The sequence below is a fragment of the Suricata suricatta genome, chromosome X (assembly GCF_006229205.1).
Source record: "Suricata suricatta isolate VVHF042 chromosome X, meerkat_22Aug2017_6uvM2_HiC, whole genome shotgun sequence".
Lineage (NCBI taxonomy): Eukaryota > Metazoa > Chordata > Mammalia > Carnivora > Herpestidae > Suricata > Suricata suricatta.
This window is the reverse complement of record NC_043717.1, coordinates 18,569,313-18,575,676: the sequence shown is the minus strand read 5'-3', so window position 1 is coordinate 18,575,676 and position 6,364 is coordinate 18,569,313. Positions and strand designations below refer to the sequence as shown.

Genomic DNA, 6,364 nt, shown 5'->3' with positions numbered 1-6,364 from the left:
CGTCCATTGACAGATGAAAGGGTAAACAAAATGTGAGCTCTCCATACAGTGGAGTATTACTCAGCTTTAGAAAGGAAGGTAACCCAAAACAAATACAACTTTTTTAAAAAGAAAGTTAGGAAGTCTGTCACCAGCTGCAACATGGATGAGCCTTGAGGACACTGTACTCAGGGAAATAAGCCAGTCACGAAATGACAAGTGCTGTGTACTTCCACGGATACCAGGTTATCTAAAGTTGTCAGATTCACAGAAACAGAAAGCATGGTTGTTGGCGGGAGCTGGTAGGAGGGAAGTTCTTGTTTCATGAGTATAGACTCAGGTTTGCAAAATGAAAAAGTTCTGGAGATCTCTTGCATAGAAACATAAATATATTTAGCAAAACTGAACTGTACAGTTGGAAATGGTTAGGAGGGTAAATGTCACATGTTGCCATAATTTAAAAATTGGAAAAAACCAAGACTTTGTGTCCTACGTTGTTGAGCAGCACCCGTTACCTGAACTCTGTCTGCCCTGACGGCCTGTTCTGTCCCACACTGGGCTGTGTATGGTCTCTGCAGAGAAGATGAGGGCATTTCTCAAAATGCCATCAAAATATACTGAGCGAGTTCACGTGATATTGGCACAGTCGTTTCTCATTGTGGCTTATTTTTTTTTAAGTTTATTTATTTATTTTGAGAGACATGGGGGGCGGGGGTAGAGGAGGGCAGAGAGAGAATCCCAACCAGGCTCCACACTGCCAGGGTGGAGCCCGACATGGGGCTCGAACCCTCAAACCATGAGATGATCGTGACCTGAGCCAAAATGAAGTCAGACGTTCAACCGACCCATCTACCCAGGCGCCCCTATTTGCGGCTAATTTTAATATCAGTAACCTAGTTCTAGGAAGCTGATGATATTTAGAGATGGTGAGTTTACAGGATAAAAATTTGAGGTAGGGCTGTGCACATGTATTTTTTCTCATTAACTGCAACAACTGAAAGCAACTAAAAATCTGGTTTTGAATGATAGGAATGTGGCTGCCTGGCCCATCTCTGAGTTTGGTGCACAGCAGGGTGGTCTTCACGGAAGTGACATGGAGCAGGGCCCACCCAAGTGAATTCTGGGACTGTCTGGGACTGTTCAGGCTGAGAGTGGGGAAGCAGAGAGCCAATGGCCCCCAAGTATTGAACCAGAAAGCATCCCTGCTTCCCGATTTACCTCTTTCCCCTCTAAGATCTACTGCCTCTGGTTGTGGCAGACAGATTCCCCCAGGGGGAGGGGCAGCTGGAACTGACAAAGGCGGGCAGCCCTGGGTGGGGGGGGGGGGGGCTTGTTCCTTCTGCCAGGAAAGCCCATGCCTTAGTGCAGAGTTTCTCCAGTCCTGCGGCTCTGCCCCCAGACAACACTAAGCGAAGTCTGGAGGCATTTTTGGTTGTCTCGACTTGGGAGGATGAGTGCTGGAGGCATCTTGTGGGGAGAGGCCAGGAATGCCGCAGAACTCCCTCCAAAGCACAGAACAGCACCCCAATAGAGGATGACCCAGTAGTGCAGGAGGCAGGCCACCCTGCCTGGGGCCTTGTCACCCAGGTCTTGACTGAAATCCATCATTGCTCAGTGGGTTCTGATCAGCCAGCTAAGGTTTCTTTTGTTCGTTACACTCTCACTATGTTATGTTTTGTTTGTCTGTCTTCTGGCTGCACGATCTCCCCCTGCCACCCCTCCCAGGTGCCATATACTGATAACGAATATAAATTCCAGAAGTCTGCAAAGATTAGAGACCTTTTTCCTCCTCACTGCTCTACCCCCAGCGGCTTACATAATTTGGGGGGTCCTAGTGAGATGCAGCCAGTATTTGTGTCATCAAGGAATGAAAAGGATTTAGTTTGCTCTAGTAACTCAGCCTCCTCCCTGCCCCCCAGGGCATGCCAACTCCTCTTTCTGTCTTTGTCCTGAAGCCTCTGATCCCTTCCTGACTCCTCACCTCCTTCGCCTACTGTGGTGGGAACCCAGGAGTGAAAATACTGGGGGCCTGGCCCCTGGGAAAAGCAGACCGTCTGGGCTCAGGGAAAGACCCTGGAACCTTTGCCATCGGAGGAGGGGGTAGAGAGGAAGAACTTCTGGAAACTGCGAAGCTGAATGGGAAATGGTGGGAGGGGGGTCCCAGTGTACCTGGCCATTCACCATTTTTAGTGGGAAAGAAAAGAAGTATATTGAGTACCGTCTAGGGCAGGGCAAAGTAATCTTATTCCTTTCAATAATTCTGAGATGAGGACACCCAAGTCTCCCACAATCAAATAACATTTAAGGCCACACACAACTAGGACGCGGCAGAGCTGAGATTTAAATCAAAGCTGTGATTCCACAGGTCAAGCTTGTTTGGTCTTTTGGTGCGAGTCCTGTCCTTGAGAGAGCTTCCCATCTGGTGGAGGGGGAGACCGGCCCTCGAATTAGCACACGAAAGTTGTAGTAGGTGTGACCTCTTTGTCACTTCCCTGTAATCAAGTTAATTGCTCTAACACTGACATATGCAAATTAGTAGGTGATCGGTACTGTGTGCTCCTCTCCCCCCTCCCTCCCTCCCTCCTCACCAAATTGTTTTCAAACACCCCAAGTGTTCGAACCCCAGGGCTTTAGTAGGTCTGATTTCATCAGTTGTAAGTGAAAGAGAGCTATGTAGTTCTTATCACTTGGTCACAACAGAAATCGGTCACTGCAAAGGCTGGGGTGGTTACCAAGGTTACCCCGCTTCCTGCTCCCCGACCCAGCCATCTCCCAGAGGGAGTCCCACGTGACAAGGCGCGCCTAGCCTCAGGCACACACCGCCAAACCGGGCCTCAGCAATATTTCTGGTCCCACATGTTCTTGTAGAACCTCCATGCCTCCTGCCAGAAGGTGGGGTCCGATTCTCCTCCCTTTGAATATGGCTGTCCTTAGTGACTTCCTCCTGTCGGAGTGCGTGCAGGAGAAGCGAGGCTGCTTGACTTGCGCGGTTAGGTCATAAAAGGTGACGTGGCTTCCTGCCACCTGGGCCCCCAATGCGTGCTCTCGCCCTGGGGACCCAGTCACCCTGCTGTGAGGAAGCCCTCGTCTTCAGGAGAGGCCACAAGTAGGTGTCCTCTGACAGTTCCAGCTGCAGCCTGGGCAAGCGGCCAGCATCAACTGTCAGACGTGACGGAGCTGGCCCTTAGGTCCAGCTGACGCGACAACCTGTCCCTGCTGTGCCATGTCGGAAGTGACGACTCACTGAATCCATGAGCGTAGTAAATGCTTTTGTTTTATGCCACCAACTCATTTGTTGTGGAGCCATCACAACTGGAATACCCACACCCGTGAGGGTTTCAGCCCTGCCATTGAGGTCACTGGCCCCGATACCCCTGTCTTTATTGCTTGTAAAGGCTTTGTCAAAGGTCAACCTTTGTGGGGGCACCTGGTGGCTCAGTTGAGCGTCTGGCTTCAGCTGGGGTCATGGTCTTGCGGTTTGTGGGTTCGAGCCCCGCACTGGGCTGGCTGCAGTCAGCGTGGAGCCTGCTTCGGATCCTCTGCCCCCCCACCCCACCCCAGCCCTGTTCTCTGCCCTTCCCCTGCTTGTGCACACACTCTCTCTCTGTCTCTCAAAAATAAATAATAATTTTTATATATTTTTAAATGTGTATTCACTTTTGAGAGAGATAATGAGGGGGAGAGAGAGGGAGAGCCCCAGCGAGCAGAGGAAGGGCAGAGAGAGACACACACAGAATCTGAGGCAGGCTCCAGCCTCCAAGCTGGCAGCACAGAGCCCGACATGGGGCTTGAACCCACGGACCGTGACATCATGACCTGAGCCAAAGTCAGATGCTTAGCTGACTGAGCCCCCCAGGCGCCCCTAAATAATCATTTTAAAAAATTGGTCAACCTTGTGTCATTCTGACAGTGCCTAGGGGCATTCATCTGTATCACCTCTTTGGACAGAACATTCAGCATACTGTGGAAGTTATTTGTGTCTGTATCCGAGGTCAGCTCTGAGCTGTGTTGGAGAACAGGCCCACGTGTTCTCTGCCTTCACTGGCGCTTGACACGTGGCAAAGCTAACAGCGCCTCGGGTCCCCACTGCATGGACCCGAGCCTCAACATCCATACCGTTTGTACAATGTCGGATATATTTAGTAGCAGTGTTTATGTATGTGTGTATGTGTGTGTATGTATTTAAAAAAAACAATTCTTAGAGGCACTTGGGTGGCTCAGTCTGTTGACTGTCCAACTCTTGATTTCAGCTCAGGTCGTGACCTCAGGGTTCATGAGTTCAAGCCCCGTGTTGGACTGTGCACCGACAGCGTGGAGCCTGCTTGGGATTCTCTGTCTCCCTCTCTCCACCCCTCCTGTACCCTCTCTTTCTCAAAACACATAAATAAACATTCAAAAACCCCAATTCTTGTATCTAGTGATACAATGTAACTTTATTCAGCTTTATAAAGGAATCGAGTTCTGATGCATGCTACAACATGGATGAACCCTAATGATACTATGCCATGTGAAAAATAAGGCTGGGGAGCCTGGGTGGCTCACTTGGTTAAGTGTCTGACTTTGGCTTAGGTCATGATCTCGCGGTTTGTGAGTTTGAGCCCCGGGTTGGACTCTGTGGTGACAGCTCAGAGCCTGGAGCCTGCTTCGGATTCTGGGTCTCCCCCTCTCTCTGCCCCTCCCCAGCTCATGCTCTGTCTCCCTCTCTCAATAATAAATAGATGTTAAAAAATTTTTTTAATGGCTACAATGGTAATTTTTATATTCTGTAAACTTTACCACATTGGGGAAAAAAGATACCTGTATAACCTATTGTTTTAGAACATCACCGAGAAGCTATGGCAGCTGTTACACAAATTCAGCCCTGGGAGAAGTCCTAGAGATGCTTTCTAGTCCGTTTCTTCTCTTCCTCAGAAAACTTCTGTGGAAGAGCTACACAGGAAAAGAAGTCAAGCGCACACACTGTGAGCCACTTCCCTTTCCTGTCATGTGCCACTGACAGCCTTTGGGTTGAAAGTTCAGCCGGTGATCCTCCACGCATGCTTCCAGTCCCGTGGCTTCAGTTCTATTGATAGACTCCAATGGCAGAGCTTATAAGGTGCCCATCTCGGCCACACGCTCCTTACGGTGACCCTGGACCTGGCAACACCAGTTCTCAAGTAGAGCCCCCAAGGTGTATGGCCCCTGGCTTGAGGGAAAGAACTCTGAGCCAGAAGCTAGAAGGCCTAGATTCACATCCCAGGTCTGTGCCTCACTGCCTGTGTGGCCTGGACAAGTTGGTTTACCACCCCGTTCCACTCTTGCTGCCCCCCACCTGTCACAAAGACATTCTGAATTACACCCTTAGAGAATGTGTGCCCCGTCTACCCTTCTTCTTAGATTAAGGCGGTCAGTCACTCTGTCTCTTACTGTCAGTCAGGGTAATCAGACTGGGAGGGGGCATTGGATAATTTTGCTGTGTGAAGAAGGCAGGCTTAGAAGGGGTCAGGAGTGAGAGAGACAGACAGGCCAAGGGAGTCTTCAGCGAGTGCCACCGCAGCGCACTGGCTTCTGGGGCACGGGAGAGAAGTCAGGAGCCGGGAGACTGCCAGGCGAGTTAAACCACCTTTTCAGTTTTACAGGGATGTATCATAGAAACACCTAAGCTGGGATGCCTTTATGAGGTGGAGGACTGGCACCCTCCCTAGACCGAGTGTGATGTCGTGAAGAAACGGAGGGGAGAGGGGACATAGATTCCTGAGCCCTTCCCCCCAATGCCATATTTTCTGACAGCTGTCAGTTAGGACTGGGTTCAGCTGTGAGTAATAGAGAACTTATAACTAAGGGCCGAAAAGACATAAGTTTATTTCTCAAATAAAAGAAGTTTAGAAGGTTGCAGTCCAGGGCTGGTTTGACAGCTCCATGCTCCTCAGGAACCGAGGCTCCCTCCACACTCTCCACTTTGCAATCCCTAGGATATGGTCAACATCCTTATAGTCTAATATGGCTGCTGGAACTCCAGCCATCATATCATACTCCCAAGCCACAGAATGGAAGAAAAGAAGAAAAGGCACATGCCACTGCCCTTTCAAGACTTCCCAGAACTTCCATCCATTACTTCAGCTTACTTATTGACTGTTACTCAACCTTGCTACAGCGGAGTCTGACAAATGTAGTTTTTTAGCTGGGAAACAATATGCAATCTGAGAAACTGGGATTCTTTTCATTTGAGAGAGGATTGGAGAATAGGTATTTGGTAGGCAGGAAGGCCTCTATTATGGTCATCAGGAAATCCAGTTCATTGAACCACACGTTCCTTAAGCATTTATTAAGGGGTTGTAATGCAAGAAGCACTTTAACCTTAAAACTTTAGGCTCCTTTCGGTGTGCTGTGTATAAAGATACTAAAG

General features: G+C 49.4%; 1 long non-coding RNA gene across 1 annotated transcript; it reads right to left on the bottom strand.

Annotated features, from left to right (window-relative positions):
- Positions 1-2,313: 2,313 nt before the first annotated feature.
- LOC115283574 lies at positions 2,314-2,898 on the bottom strand. Its single transcript, XR_003905018.1, has 2 exons — positions 2,800-2,898; positions 2,314-2,471 (listed from the first exon to the last, which is right to left on the bottom strand). It is a non-coding gene; the product is annotated as an uncharacterized LOC115283574 (long non-coding RNA).
- Between the last annotated feature and the right edge of the window lie 3,466 nt (positions 2,899-6,364).